The sequence below is a fragment of the Prenolepis imparis genome, unplaced genomic scaffold (assembly GCF_030444845.1).
Source record: "Prenolepis imparis isolate NDT839.2.m4 unplaced genomic scaffold, iyPreImpa1.0 SCAF_8, whole genome shotgun sequence".
NCBI lineage: Eukaryota > Metazoa > Arthropoda > Insecta > Hymenoptera > Formicidae > Prenolepis > Prenolepis imparis.
In genome coordinates, this window is record NW_028141166.1 from 11,668,634 (window position 1) to 11,683,455 (window position 14,822).

The following is a 14,822-nucleotide window of genomic DNA, read 5'->3' on the forward strand; positions in this document are numbered from 1 at the left end:
CAGAAACCGTCGTATCACGTTACAGCGATGTACTCGCGGTAAATTGTTATTAACGGCACTATAAAAGGACACCCGAGCTGAAAAGCCGCAAGTGTTGGAAGAAATTCGAGTCCCTAAAGCTGTTGTTGTGTGTTTCATAGCTAAAACAGCGGAAACAATCCTGCTGGATTACAGGGTTTAAGGGCTGTTTCAAGGTCTCTCGAGTGTACGAATATGCAATGACCGCAACTAACGCAGTCGCTACTGGAGAACGGAACGGACAGGACACGCGATTTCCTTCCTTCCTGCAGTAGTATGCCTACCGGTTAGAACGGACGTTTACGGTATACAAACTGTTCCAAATTACACTACCATTGAGATGGTTACGCATCATAATTAAATAATTTAAGTTCTGCGTTAATTGCAGTCGACAAAAAATTATAATAAGTAAAGAAAGTAATAAAATCTTTAATTATAAAGTGAAAAAGCAGTTTATAAATTTCTTTACTCTGTGAAAAAATTATTACTACAATAAAATATATAAAAAAATAATTTTTGTTCTTTTTCCATAAATTCTCTCGCAATCGAAGAGCATTTATAAGTATTGTATAATAATATAAATAATTAATTTTGTACATATATTATTTTTTCTCAATTTTAATTTCGTTTTTTTTTTCAAAATCTAAATTTTATAATATTTAGGTAATAATATATCGTTATACGTTCTAATGTAAAATGTAAATTTTTATCACATGTTTTCAACTAGTATTGATGCATTAATGGATTGGCTGTTGCCAATAACTTTGCTTTACAAATCAGCCCCAGTGCCTAAGTAGTTGTTAAAGATATCAAACACGAATGCTACAAATAATAATATTACTATACGATAAAGTGTGTGAAATAGTAAAAATAAATATTACTTTTAATTTTTTCAACTTGTAATATAATTAAAGCAGATAAGCAGATAGATTATATTATTATCATTTTATATCATATAAATTAAGCTCAATATGTATTTTGTATCATAATTATTTTTATAAAAAAATCTCTCCCGATCTAATCATAATCGTATTTAAGAAATGAGCAAAATTGTAATTATCTTTATCGCAAGGAAAGAGAGAATTCAGAAAAGATAGTGTAATGAGATGAAATATACAAAAGTTGTCAACAGCGAAAAAAGTTAAATATTTTGAATAATCCTTTTAAATTGTCGCGTAAAAAATTGCATATAAAATTGCTTAATTTCTTCGCCATTAGTGCGCGCAGTTGCGGAACTAATGTTGCAGAACAAGTCCAATATTTCAGTTTTATACGTGGGGCATTACTCTCGGCGTTTAATACTAATCCGGTACTAAGTATAGCACTACGCAACGCGTAGTGTATCTGGATTAAGTACCGACTTTCCGCAGCACTTTACTCACGTATGCGTACGTACGTATGCACTTTACGAACGAAAATTCCCACGTACACCCACAAGATTTCATCTTAATCCTATAACTCCGCTCGTGCAAAATCATTAAGATGTATGAGACGTGTACGCGGTGCGCGCAAATTATGGTACACGACGCGATAACTCACGCGGATCCAACATATCACAAAATATCCATCAAATGTACAAATTTTTCATCATACATGTTATACTCTTGTAGCTGCAATTATTTATGGCTATTTAAAAAATAATTTATGCACGAATAAATTGTTATAAATTACACGCAGCGTGAAAGCAACGTTAATCTTTGGATACACACGAGATACATCCCGCAATTTATGTTGCGGACGTAAAGAGAAATAGAAAATTCCGTAAATTTCTTTATTCCTGCTTCAGATCGATTGTTTGAAAAGTCAATCCGACATTTGAAGTATACAGACGTACACAATTGCAAGCGCGTATTGGGGCACACTCAACCATTTCAATTTTTCACAATATTGCCTTGCTACGACGAATATTGCCCTATATTATCGCATAACAATCTTTAAAAAAAAATTTAAAAATTTTCGCAATTAAAATTTAAAATTGTCAAGTTTTCTTAATAGATTTAAGCATGTTTTAATTACATTCTTTCTTTTGGATAGAATACATTTAAATGTATAAATATTTCAATTTACATCACGCAAAATGTGTGTGTATACACAATCTCAAGAATTAATTTTATCATTAATCCCTCGTCAAACATGTATATTTAATTTCTCGAATTTTCATAAATCTATAGAAAGTTAATCAATATATACTGTGACTGATAATTTGTATAATTTAATGCGACATGTATAATGAAACACACGAAAAGATAATGCACTTACATCCTTGTTTCATTCTCAAACACATGAATATACAAACGTGCACCCACGCAACCGATGCATGTTCGATATAAATGGCAATATATGCGCCTATGAATATATATCTCCGCAAGCTTTGCATATTAATGCATCAAAATACTATGTGGTCGCGCAGTATTTTATTCCGATGAAATGCATGGCATATTTTACACCTCGGCACATTTGCTATAAGTGACTGAAACTCTCGTACACGCTTGCGCGAGTCATGACGAGAAATGAGACATTGACGGTTTTACGCGAAAACTCCGTACAGTATAACCATTATTATCGAAGTTTCAAGAGTTTGGAAGAACACACACACACACACACACACACACACACACACACACACACACACACACATATATATGTATATACATATGTATATAAAAGTCGAAATCAACTTTCGCTTGTTTTTACATAACGGTGCGGAAAATTGGATCATTTCCAGACATCATTAAAATCGAAGAAATTATCTATATGCGGGTGGAGTTAAGATCGATGAGTAGCATTTTACAATTTGATAAATAATTAGTAGCCTTTCTTTCATCAAAATTGTTTCTGGCTGTTATTGTCTATTTTTTATAATATATAAAAATATTTATTTATATATGTAATATATTATAGACATTTTAATCAGTTTTTTTTTTATAAAACTTTTATTTTTATAAACTAACATTTTTTGTAAAAAAATTGAATTTACAAAGAGTCTGCATATATACATATATGTATGTATTCATATAAATATGTATAATGTGTATGTATATTATACAGGGTGTCCCAGAATGATGGGGACTAAATTCGTGCGCAGATTTCTGGGATCATTTGGAGAAGATTTTTCCTCAGCGAAAATGTCGAGGGAGGTCATTATTTTTTGCATGTTTCCAATTTTTGCCATCGTGTATCTTTGTAACTAAGCCTTAAATTAAAATTCTATTAAAGTAAACTCTACCTGAAATTAACTGAAGAATGTGAATTTATTATTATTTTATTTCCATAAGGCTTCGCGTTTGCGAAAAACCCTTTATTTTCAATCGCTTATAACTGGAAAATTATTGGTGTCTCGACATTTTTGCTGAGGAAAAATCGTCTCCAAATAATCCCAGGAATCTGCACACGAATTTAGTCCCCATCATTCTGGCACACCCTGTATATACATATATGCAAAAAAAGTAGTCGAGTATCAAATGCTGAATGTGCTATAATAATTCAAGATGAGCGATTACCTCAGCATCATCCATCATTCAGTATGACAGACTTACCTCGAAACTTGGCGACGTACATTTGCCAAGAGATGTACGATTTGATTGCGTTCATTCACGTATTTTTGCATACAGACGCGCGTTCGAACTTAGTTGCGAATTCAAAGTTGCCTATTAAACTATCCTGACTTAAGTGCCAACGATCGTGCAGCGCATCTGTTCACTCTACTTGTTATGTATGAAGTGTGGATAGTATGACGTCAACAGTAAAGTGTAGGTTGTATCGCAACGAGAAAGCGCCAGCCAATTTTTAACGTGTTTCCGTAACAAATTATTGCATAGAGATAAAGTATACATAATACCTAGGCAAAGCTTTTCAATAATAATAACAATAATAGAGAATAATTAAGAATAATAATAATAATTATTATTATAGAGTAACATTAATGGTAATAATAACAATATTTCTCAGCATTTTTGTATCGTTTTTATCATAAAAATCGAAATATGTAAATTATTAAATTCTACATCTTTGAAAGAAAAACATAAGAAAAAAGAAACATCTAAAAAGATGTTTTTGAGAAGTTTAAGAAGTTGCAAGACTTGCTTTCCATACATTCCAGACTTTCTATACTTTTTAACTATAAACTGCTCGATTATTATTTTTATTAAAAAATAATTATCTCTCATTGTCTAGATGCGTTTGCGAATCACGTTCAGTCGATATCTTGTCAAGATATCTTGCGCATGTCGGAGGGTGTCCGTTCCAGAAAGCCGATCGCGCCGGCTAATGGAATTGCTCTCTTGACGTAGACTCTTCACCACCTGACAAGCACGCACACTTTCTTGGTACTTAATAGATTTCAACGACGGAAGCCGTTTGTTTCCTTACCTTCACGTTTCCTCATCTCGCGCGCTTTATGCACTTCATTTATTCTATCTTTTCTTTTCTCTACTTTTCTCTCTCTCTCTCTCTCTCTCTCTCTCTCTCTCTCTCTCTCTCTCTCTCTCTCTTTTGAGCTTTCTCTTTCCTTAAAAAACTGAGAATATATTTCATATCGTGACTCATCCGCCGCCGCTAGCGCCGTAAGATTCATATTATAATGGCATAATCACAAAAGACCATCCTTCCAATTTTCAGATTAAACCGAACCGGCTTTACAAGCGAATTATGTCTCTCTGTCTCCAGCGTAATTAAGTTAGCGTCGCTGAAGCGGGGTGGTTTATGGAAATTAGACGATATTCAATTCTAATACCAAGCAAGTTTAAAGAATATTGTCTCGCTCTCTCTCTTTCTATTCAACACAATCTTTTTTAATTTTTATTTTTTTGGAGTAATACAGCTTTATATACACACGTGTTCAAAGCCCCGAACACAAAGCGAGAATTATCCACGTTCGAAATTAAGTTTACCTTTCAGCTTCCCATTAAATTAAGAAAACAAGAATACTAGAGCAAAATAGACGTTTGTCACGTTCCGCAGATTCGAGGGATAACTTGCTTGATTCGAAATCTCTTCTCACATTGTCGTTTCGATTAGAATGCGTCCGTATTAGGGCCAAAAGCTCTCTTCGCTATTTCCCCGGTGGTACTCTTCTCTCCCTGCGAGCTTCCAGCATTCGTTCCTCGTGACACATTCTCGTTCGTTCGCGTTGCCTTCTAGTAATTCCGGAATATAGCTATTCTGTTCGCGCAGTAACGGCGACGATCCTCCGGGGAAGCCGATGCTTCGCATAATTATAATACGCCGGCGCAGCCGGCGTCCAATTTCTACTTTTCCTTTCATCATATTTTCGTCGTTAGCCGCTGTTTTTTTCGGCTGTTTACCGTCTCGTTGCATCGCCGCTCTCGATTCTAATTCATTCAAAGTATCTTCGTTTACGGCCGCGCAAATACGATGGAATAATTGAAGAAAAGAGAGAAAGAGAACGAAATTGGGAATTACATCGCCGGAAACACGGAATTGCAATTGCAAGGTGTTATTGCGCGAAGCCGGCGGACGAATTCCGGTTTGCGATATCGGAAGCTTCGTAAAACGCGACGTCTTCCCTTCCGGTTGTAACGTCAGACGTATAATCTCGCACCCAAAGTGCTTCGCTTAAGTACAATACGCGATCCTTCAGCTTCAACGACGACGTTTGCACGACGCCAAATTTAAAGACGCTTATACTCGAATCGGCAATTCAATTTTGTAATAAAATAACAATACAAACTATATCCGTTGACGTAAAATAAAGACGTTATGTTTCTCTCCCCAGGATGTCATCTTATCAGGATGTTTCCATTGCCGAGTAGCGAGTCACGGAATCTTACGACGATAAATTTTACCTCACGTACTCTCTCATGTCAGATCGAACAATAAATTTGTCGTTGCACACTCAACGTTGTCGGACCACGCGGAAACAACGCTGTTTCCATAGTTCGAGACATCGACTTCACGCTGGAATATTCCAGCTTCGCCGTCTGCATACTGAGAGAAACTATGCGAAATTTAATCTTCGACGTAGTAACCGTCTAAGAATATTACACAGTTTCGCTTAATTCTGCGCACAGCGCCAGGTGATTGATACTCCCGTAACATTAAATAATTACTGCCGATGAATGTCTGATGGAAATCGCCACTTGCCAAATATTGAGTGTTAATATTATTAATTCTTTTATTCTGCCGATCTGTGTATCTTTGCTAAAATTATTATCTATTAAATTAGTTTAAGCATGAAACTGTTTTGCGATTTTTAAATACACACTTAGACACAGCGACTTTAAAGATATTCTCAAATATATACCTATATATATACATATATATACCTTATCCAAGTGAAGAGAATGAAAATTTATTTCGAAGTGGAAAATATTTAAATATTACAAATCACATGAGCATTCTAAAAGAATGTAAAAATCTGAAAAAGAATATCTCAGATTTCTCTTTAATATGTGCACTTACGTTTAACGGAAAGATAAATGAAACGTCAGATTCTAAGACAACTCTGATGTTCGCAAACTGTGAGTTTTTACAGAAAATCTTCGAGATAAGGCTATTTGTTTCAAAGTATTATCATGTAAATCCCCTATGCGCATACGGTGAACTGTATCAACATATCAGCACGCCGTCATGCATACAACCGGGAAAAATCACATGTCAAGATCTACCATAATCGAACGATCAAAACTCTTGGACGCGAATCCGATCGTAAAAATAAAAAAATTGAAAACGCAGTTTTTCATTTCCTCTGCGTCCCCTAATATTGCTTTCTTTTCTGATCTTCGCGAGCGAATCGCAACATCTTTACGATATCTCGAGTCGATATCGCCGATACTTCTCTACCGTTTGCGAAAAATGTTATTTTTCACGCCAACGGTATAGAAACGTCTCCATAATCTAGAACATGGATAACGATACCTCGTTTAATCCGCTTCTGCTCTTCGCGAAACTTTCCCTGAAGTTTACCATTTTCACAAGATTTCGTTGACAAATTCTCTAAACTCTAAGTATTACCGCCCGATTGGGTTAGCACAAAACTATCGTGTTCCTGAACAACTCGAACATTACACGTGCACTCCTACAAAGCTTTGTCACGAGAAAGTTGTTCTTGTTATTTCGATACTCAAAACTCGTGTGACGAGTCTTACCAAGTAATATTTAATTTCAATAATTTCTTTTATCTTTTCAATTATTAGTTGATAATTAATAAAAATACATTTTGGTTCTTTTCATCTTTTTATATTCCTTAGATATTTAAATTTATCAATTTCTGAATTTTAACACACAAATTAATGAACAGACATTTATTTCTCTAAATTAGATTCATTATTTTGTTTTTCTAAAATTTAAAAAATGTTTCCAACTACTTAAACATGCATCCTTTAAAATCTTTAGATATTGAAGCTCTTGAATTTTACATCTCACGTTCATGAAATTAGTGATCACTGAATACACTGAATAATTCTTATTGCTCTGTCAACAAAATGTTAGAAATGCTATAAATGCTATTTCTATGCAAAAAGTGTGCCCTCTTCTGTTTTAATAAATATATCATTTTGTTGTAGATAAATAAAATATATCCCTGTTTTACATTCATTACACCGAACGACCGTTCTACTCTCTTATGAGACATTCGATTTTATTTTTATTTGCATCTTTATTTTTGTACAAATAACAATAATTGAGTTAAAATTGGATAAAAAACAGGTGTCAAGCAATAGAACAAACTATAGATAGAGAAAAGAAAAATCGTGGAAATTGAACAGCTAGCACTATAATTGCAATTATGCGAAACATCTCCCTGGGATATTACTGTGCAGACTGGATATAATCTCGATTGCGAGCTGACTGGCGAAAGGACAACGATCGAAAGAAAGCGACGCCAGAGTATGTGAGATGGAACAAAGCATAGAAATTGCTTGGTCGTTGTACGAAATTAAAAGACATATCATTACACGAAATCACAAAAGCCACTTTTACAAAAAACTATTATATGTTTTTATTAATTTTATATGTATAAAATTTTTAATTATACCCACGATTCACATTTCTATAAAGAATATTTGCAAATAAAATTCGAAATGGCAATTTAACGAGAATATACTCGAGATTTGCTACCTTTTATACTATATCTTATATATAATCTTATATATAATTGTTTTTAAATATTAAAATTACTAAATATTTAAAGATATGATCTGTGTCTGCTTAAAAATCAATTTACAAAAACGAACAAAATACAAATAGATAAAGTAAAATAAAAAATTCAAAAAGCAAGATTTCAAATCATAAATATATAATTATATTACACGTGCTGAGAATGTGTTCTCTGAGTTAGTAGGAAAGGTTTTACCTTTCGACACGGTCAAATGAAATTTTTATTATAGCAGAAGGCTTTTAAACATGATGGTCACGATAAAATAACCGTATTTTCAAAAGATGGGATTTCTCTCTACGGAAATACAATTACAATTTTAATCAAAAAGATGCATATGTCAGTAAATGTTATTTCATTCTTATTCCTTTCATTATGAGTGCTACTGAATGAAACATCGCTGCCACAGTCTCTAATTATTATACTATTCAAAAGAACAAGTAAACCAAATGGTACGATCTCGACATTAAAAAAAGTACTTCTAAAATTACGTAATATTCATATTTCATTTTCTGAAAATAATCAAGATATGGCTTATATAAAATATTGTATTTATTTTGATAACGTAATAACGATTATTTAATATATAACTTTTCTTTATTTTTAATGTTTTGTCTTAAAAAATGCTACACAGTATAAAGTTTTAACTTTATAAATAATTAATTTTAATAAATATAAAAAATTCTTTTTTTTTATTTTTAAATACAATAAATCTTTGTATATCTCGGATTTTTATAATATTCTTTCAATCAAATTACAACATAATATCCTGTTTTTCATTCTATTAAATATATTTTATTTTATTTCATACTTTAATCAATGATTCTGATATGATGCATAATGTTTATTCAAAATTATCTGTTTCAAAAGTATCTGACGCCAGACAGTGTGTGTAGCAAGAAATATAAACTATATAATATAAAATAGAAAAAGAAAAAACAATAGAAAAAAACATAAAAAAATATTTATAATATAAAGTAGAGAATTGTAATTGAAAAGCAAATTATATACCGCGTTCAAAAGAAAATATATTAAAATTTATGGCATATCTATATGTGACAATGCAAAGCTTTCATAGAAAAGTTTATACATATATGTGCTCTTTTATTTTAACGAATATAAATTCCCTCTCTAAAAAAGGCACGTTAAATCGATTCTCGCAAGTATTGTTGCCTCTTTCACACGATGCTGATTGGCTGTCTCGATTCGCGTTGTGCATTATATTCGTAGTACCGAGAGGCTGTCATCGCGAGGGTTAGCAGTTTGACAGTTTATTCAAAATAAAATTAAATAAAATAATAATGTTTTAAATAATATGTTATAATACTTTAAATTATTTACAACATATTATTATTTCAATATTTTTAACATATTATTATTTTAAAATTTAATTAGCAAATTAACGCTTTAATCAGCTGATTTCTGTAAAAAAAATATTAATAAAGCGTTAATTTACTAAATTAAACTTTAAAAATAATATGTTAAAAATATTAAAATAGTAATAAGTTGTAAATAATATACCTTATCCGCAATTAATATTTTTTGACAGAAATCAGCTGATAACTGTCAAAAATATTAATCCAGTTTGAAGTATTATAATATATTATTTAAAACATATTTTTCTATTTAATTTTTTATTTTCAACAAACTGTTAAACTACTAATCCTCGCGATGACAGCCTCTCGATGCTACGAATATAACGCACAATGCGAATCGAAACAGTCAATCAGCATCGCGGAAAAGATGCAACAATACTTGCGAGAATCGACTTAACATGCCATTTTTAGAAAGGGATGTTATAATATTTTAAATTCAATTAATATTTTTGACAATTATCAGCTGATTTTTGTCAAAAAATATTAATCGCGGATAAGATATTATAACATATTTAAAATATATTAGTATTTTAATATTTTCAACATTATTATACACGCCCCATTACCGCTATAGAAATGTTATAAAATATAAAATAAACGATTTCTCACTCACCGATACGTGCAACAGCTGAGTTGTAGTACACAGCACACATTGATCTGAAATCAAAATATTCAAATTATGTAGATACATATGTGTGTGTCGAATATCTATAAACAATGCAGTTTAGAAAAAATGTTTTTATATTGCAATATAAATATAAATATAAATATAAATACAAATATGTAAGTTAAAATATTTAAATAGCAAATTTTCGCTTTATTAATATTTTTTGACAGAAATCAGCTGATTAAAGCGTTAATTTGCTAATTAATTTTTAAAATAATAATATGGTAAAAAATTAAATTTTAAAATAATATGTTAAAAATATTAAAATAGTAATATGCTGTAAATAATATGTTATAATACCTTATCCGCGAATATTTTTTTGACAGAAATCAGCTGATAATTGTCAAAAATATTATTCGAGTTTAAAGTATTATAACATATTATTTAAAACATTCTTTATTAACATAAAATTGAAATATGGCGCGCGCGTACCGCGCGGTTGTGTTGTTTTAGTATTACAAAAAATAGTAAAAATTTTGTCAAGCTGAGAAAAGAATAGAATCGATCAAACATGTATTATGTATATTATGCATATTCATATTATACATAAACCATGTAAATATTCATATTCATATTATATGTAAATTGTGTAAATTGTCGAAATTTAAGATAAAATTAGAATAATTTATAAATTCGTAGTTTATAAATTATTGATATGCACAGTTCACACACAATACAATAATTCTTTTAAAATTAAAATAATTATAATTGTAATAAAATAAACGTATTTCGATAATGGATGTTTAATATGACAATTAAATTAAAGTATAAATTTGCAATACTTTTGTTTACAGATTTGAGAAGCAACAATAGGTGTATATAATTATCAATAATGTAAATTTAATGTTAATTTGTCAAACTTATTGTTAATTATGTTTTGCAATAAATTCTCTAATTTGTCACGTTTATTATATATTATAAATTCGGAATTCTCTCTTTTTCTCTTTCTCTCCCTTTTTTTCTCTTTTTATCCAAGCTTTACTACACGTTATATCTATCTACAAAAAATAATGTAATTCTACTTATTTTAATATTTTTATTTGTTATTATGCAAACATTTTTTAAATATTATTAAATATATTTAAATATATTTTATACATAACATTAAAAAAGGATGATTTTTCCTTCATCTATTTAGCAGAAGTTTTATTAATTTTTACTTGATGATTATGGAATAATAAGCACAATTGCAAGTTATAATTATTTATGCAAAACATATTAAACAAAAGCGCAGTTGCGTTTTAAAGAGAAATTAAAGTCAACAAATATATCTAGCCAAGTACAAGAATTCGAGATCGATAAGAGCCTTAGAATCCGAGTTCCATAAATTTCAGATTCCTATGAATCAAGGACTTAAAAATGCAAAAATATTATTATGCGTTCTAATGAAAAATAATTCATAAAATAAATCATTCTATATTTCAAAAGTTAAGAAAAATTAAATCCAAAGATATAAAAATTGAAAACTCTGAAAATATCAATACAAAAATAATCAAAGAATCTAAAGATTTAAACGAAGTAATAATGTCCTAACATATCCAATAATTATTTGATCAAAATATAATTTATTATGCAAATGTAGCTCTTTTATGCCATCGAAGCTTTGATAAAACTGTCGCACCATTACAATACATCGATAATATCAAAAATTAATATTACGGAAAATTATTACGTGACTTAAGCTCGTATTACAAACCGAAAATCGATTGTATACGCTATACATTAGTTAAAATTGGTCAATGCCCAATGGCAACAGCGCGTTAACCAACGTTAAAATTCTAAGTGCTGGCAAAATACACGCTACATTGACGCACTAAATGTGATTAATGCAAAGTCAATGCATGTATTGGCTATTGCCATACTAATTGCTATAACAGAATTTCATTTCGCATATCCTCTTTATTAACTGAGTTAATTGAGAAATGGATAAGCCTATTTTAAAACGAAAGGAAAAGAAAGAGAGGGGAAAATCAAGCGTTTATTCTAAAAGAAAAGGATTATGCGCGATCTACAACCCTTTCGAAGAGCTGAATAATATGAATATTAGCTGGGCGAACAAAGCTTGAAGACGCAGCGTCAGAGATTTAATATTGAGCGGATTAAAATTATTCAGTTGGAAGACAGATTGTTATAATTTGGAATACTAATACTTTGCTTTTAATTTCTTATTCAGTTGATATTTCGTTCGTTCCTTATTGTCTTATTTATATTATATTCTTATTGTTGTGTGTGGTCATTATGTTGTATGTGTTCTACTTTGAGTAATTTTATTTTCTCAACAATTCTACATTCTATTGAGTTTGTTAATATTTATAGATTTGAAAGAGAACATCCTCATATATCAGTGCATTTACAAACCTGTAAATAAATGGATATGTATAACAACATAACTCGTATATACATACATCTGATAACTTAATAATCTGAAAATAATTCAATAGCAGATAGTAATAGACATATTCGATAATTACCCATAATTTAGAAATTTGATAATCGGTAGTGTTATATACATATTACTGTATCTCTATATATAATTTTCATTAATATAATACTATATGTTTCATGTATTCTCGAATTCAGTAATTTAAACTGCGGAAATTTGAAAATAAATATGGATAAACTTGTCACAATAAAAAATATAATTTAAACAATTATTGCAGAGTATTGAAAAGCACAAAATATACGGCAAAGATTGTATGAATTTTATTCAGTTCTTTTCTGTATACTAAAACTTTAATTTCGCTAAACATACATCCGTCATATAGTTTACGAGCGAAATGTATTACAAGCTGTACGTTTTGTTTCTACTCTGCAGGCGGTTTGCGTATAAACCACTTTTTATTTATATATTCTCTTCACTATATGAATTTTTTAATCCAGTATTGTTTGTAAGTCATACATTGACTAAATTTCTATTCTGATATAATTTTTTCATGTGTATTTCTAATACAAATATAGTTTTAAACTTTTTTAAAAACAATAATGTTTATATAATGTACACATATATTTAACAGTTAAATATAAATATGCAGTTAACATTTATACTTCACTATTACATTATAACATCAGAAACTCATAAATCTCTCAATAAATAAATTCTGATTTACTATTTCAGCATGTTTATCTAAATTTTATGCTATTAGATTAAAACTGAATGTATAATAAATATAAACATTGCATTAATATGCAAGAAACGCGTTAAGAAAGATGATGAATGGATGTTGGTATTATATTACGAGAAATACGAAAATATTCAAAAGATAAAATCACTCTCTCGGTGAAAGCAAATATACATATTTTGCAAACAATAAATATTTCATAACACAATCTTACCTTTTCGCTCTCGTATTGTGTTAGCTGTGATTTAGGTCGTAAACTACCAAGCAATGCGGTCGTAATTATTTTAAATACATGTATGTATCGATATTTGAATGTCAAACAAGCCAGCATAAGACAGATACATCTGATATTAAGTCATAATGTACACATCCGCATTTGCATTTGCATTAGCATTTTAATATTTGTCTAAAGGCTAAGCTTTTGATGTCATTACATCATTTTTTCTAGTTTTTCTAGGCAAAGGTAAGGTTTCTTTTAAAAATTACGATAGTTCTTCAAATAATTGCCCAATGCAGGCATATATACGCAATTTTTTAAATATTTAAATAATTAAATATTTAATATTTAAATAAATAATGTTATAAAAATAAATGGTGCTAACATACTTGTTTCGTAATATTTTTCTTTGTATAACAGAGAATCTTTCTAAAATACAACATGCATTTATATAATATATAGTATTGTCTATATAATTTAATGTGGATTAATAGCATTTCATTACATTTTAATTTGTTAACAGAAAATAATTAAGAATCTTGCATTTTTAATTTTTGCATTTTTGTAAAATAAAATTTTTATATAAAATCATCATATTGTTTTTATATCTCCCAGTGTTTTTCTTCCCTTCTCGCAACACTTTATTAATATTTGCTTTTCTGTAGGTTCTCATATCAATTATGGCGTCATGAGCTTGCAATTTCATAAATAGTGTTGTTATAAAATGTTCTTTCTCTCCCTTTTCTTAGTAAATAAAATATAAATTATATTGTGCATTAAAATTATATATTCCTATGTGTAACACACATTTATATTACACAATAAATCACAAATTCACGAACCGTACATAACGAAATCCACGGAATCACTTTATAATACAAATCAGTATTTGGCCCGCATCTCATTAAAACCTGATAAAAAAAAAACCTATTATCTGTACATCATGGTCGAATAGAATGCATAATTCGGTGCAACGCAATCTAGAACGCGTCATATCACGCGTGATGAATGAAATATAACGACGGCGGCATCTGCGGTAGGAAAAGCGACAAATTCTGATCCGTTTCCGGTACACATTCGCACGTATCCTCTGCGGAACAATAACCGCACCAAGTAATATCACGTAGATACAACGAGAAAGTTTGTCCGCTACCCTGAATGTAGCGCTCCTGTACGTTTTCGATGTTGAATGTTATTAAAGTTACATTGGAAAGCGTCAAGGAGAGTTCCGATACCCATACCGGACTTTCACTGAAGTTTGAGAAATCTGTCAAGGAAGTTTGTCAGGAAGATGATAAAGGAATTATGGTTT

The 14,822-nt window shown here is 30.2% G+C and overlaps 1 protein-coding gene across 5 annotated transcripts in view; it reads right to left on the reverse strand.

The window, feature by feature from the left end:
- The window catches only part of Nmdar2 (glutamate ionotropic receptor NMDA type subunit 2), a 208,911-nt gene that overhangs the window by 121,911 nt on the left and 72,178 nt on the right, over nt 1-14,822 (reverse strand). For all 5 annotated transcript variants that reach the window (XM_083044909.1, XM_083044914.1, XM_083044910.1 and 2 more), the window contains one exon: nt 10,121-10,164. The gene's annotated coding sequence lies outside the window, so the exon portion shown is untranslated. The remainder of the gene's footprint in view (nt 1-10,120; nt 10,165-14,822) is intronic.